We start from the raw sequence: 2,381 nt of genomic DNA, 5'->3' as shown, positions 1-2,381 counted from the left end.
GTGATATATCTGGATTAACTAGTATACAACACTTAGAGTGAAGGAAATGCACAAAATCACCAGCATTTAACGATGACAAATATGTGTATAGTACCGCTTGTGTCAGAAAGCAGTCATCTCCCCTTTCTAGTTACCTAGGAAGTAAATAAGAAAGCAGTTCTCTCATTTTCCTATTCACCCTCTGCTACACTTTCCAGTTCTGGCCCATGAAATAATGACCTCAAATGAGTCCAAAATTAAATAATCCTATGGCTAATTATATTATTTTTCATTTGCATATATTTTTGTCTATTCTATCTCCAAAATATAACTCAAATTAGTCTTCTTTCTCTATTTTTCCCTCCCTTAAAAACAAAAACAAAACAAAACAAAAACCACAAATGGCAGAGATGACTTCCAGTATGGAATTTTTCTGCTATATACAATGCTACCTTTTTATTCCACGAGAGGAGGCTATTGTAGCGAAAATGACCTCTTGAAGCTGTCACACAGAAACCCCATTGTAAAAACCACTTGCTTTATCCTATATGTTCTTGGCCATTGCTCAAAATATGGCAATCTATAATTTATCTTTAAGATTTTAGTGTTGTATTAAAGGAGAGAAAGTTAGCACTCTCTAACAAGCATGGCCCTCGGGCCTGACAACATACATACTGTTAAGGCATTGTACTCTTGGTAGCTGACCATGGTCTTTTGGAGGTTAAGATTTCATAGATCTTCTTAAACCTAGCTTTTGGTTTCATGATTTTCTCTATTACTTATCTGTTCTCATTTTTGTCTATATTACTTCCTTCTTTTGTGCTTGTTTTGGGTTTTTCCCTTCTTTTTTCTAGTTTATTAAAGTGGAAGCTTAAAATATAAAAAAAAAAAAGATTTTAGTTTGTCTTTCCATCATTGATGTTTCTTTTTCTTTTTTTTAAACATATTTTTATTGATTTCAGAGAGGAAGGGAGGGGGAGAGAGATAGAAACACCAATGATGAATGAGAAAACAATCATTGATTGGCTGCCTCCTGCACACCCCCTACTGGGGATCAACCAAGTATGTGCCCTGACCAGGAATCGAATGAGATCTCCTGGTTCCTGATCAACACTCAACCACTGAGCAACACCAACTGGGCGAGGGTTGTTTTTTTAAAATATATTTTTATTGATTTTTAGATATTTTTATTGATTTTTTTAGAGAGAAAGGAAGGGAGGGGGAGAGATAGAAACAGTGATGAGAGAGGAAACATTGACCAGCTGCCTCCTGCATGCCCTGTACTTGGGATCAAGCCCACAACCCACGCATGTGCACTGACAGGGAATCAAACTGGGAATCAAACCCATGACCTCTTGGTGACTGAGGTGAAGCTTAATCCACTGAGACACACCAGCCAGACAGTTGGGTGACTTAAGCTATTTACCTTCTGGTTAGGGAGGTGTATAAATCTTTTACTCTTTAAAAAAAGAAAATTAAATCTTTATTGTTGAAAGTATTACATATGTCCCCTTTTCCCCCCAATTGACCCCTTCTAGCCTACCCGTCCCCTACCCCTTCACCACCCTATTGTATGTGCCCATGGGTTATGCATATGTGCCTACAAGTTCTTTGGTTGATCTCTTCCCACCCACCCACCCACCCCCACCTTCTCTCTAAGATTCCACATTTACTCTTAGGCAAGATAGGATTTTGCGATTTAATAGGTGGCTATAAACTGCTTGTGTTTAACTATCTGTCTTAGTTTCCCTATTCCACTGTCCCTGGCTTACTAGCCCATCTCATTACCAGTCTCAGTGTGGTGTCTTTAACCGTTTGAGTCCCAAGCAGCGCGATCGCGCTGCTGAGATTTTATGTCGAGAAAACATACGATTCGTTTGAGTCCCAGGGGGTATTGAAAAAACACTGTCGAAGAATCCCAAACAGCGCAACCGCGCTTTCTCTAAATGAGTACGAAAAGACCCAAACAGCGTGATAGCGCTTGTTTTATTTTATGTCGAGAAATACCAAGCAGCGCGATTTCGCTGCTGGGGACTCAAACGGTTAATTCTCTAGTTGTAGAACTTCCGTTCAGCCAGAATTTCTGAATGATGGTTGTTTTATAGTTTAGTTCTAATTTTGATGGTGGTTGTAAAGAGGAGTGATTATCGAGGTTTACCTATGCTACCATTCTTGATCAGAAGCTTCTCTAGTTTTTTTGAAGCCTCTTTAGTTTTTTTAAAAATCAAGAACAGTTTCCTTCCCCCAATTTCTACTTTTTTGTTTTATGACATTGAATTTTTGAAAAAGATGAAGGCCCAGGTTTTAAGTATTTGGCCTTAATTAAAAAGTATTTTCTTAACCTGGGATTTAATTTTTAAAAAGTAAATTATAATTTTCTGTAAATAAATGATTTTCCAAAC

General features: G+C 37.8%; 1 pseudogene; it reads left to right on the top strand.

Annotated features, from left to right (window-relative positions):
- The first annotated feature begins 583 nt into the window (after positions 1-583).
- On the top strand, positions 584-695 carry LOC111825507 (annotated as a pseudogene).
- The last annotated feature ends 1,686 nt before the right edge of the window (positions 696-2,381 follow it).

This window comes from Myotis lucifugus, unplaced genomic scaffold (assembly GCF_000147115.1).
Source record: "Myotis lucifugus unplaced genomic scaffold, Myoluc2.0 scaffold_28, whole genome shotgun sequence".
NCBI lineage: Eukaryota > Metazoa > Chordata > Mammalia > Chiroptera > Vespertilionidae > Myotis > Myotis lucifugus.
Note: the sequence above shows the minus strand (reverse complement) of the source record. Positions and strands in the feature narration are given on the sequence as shown.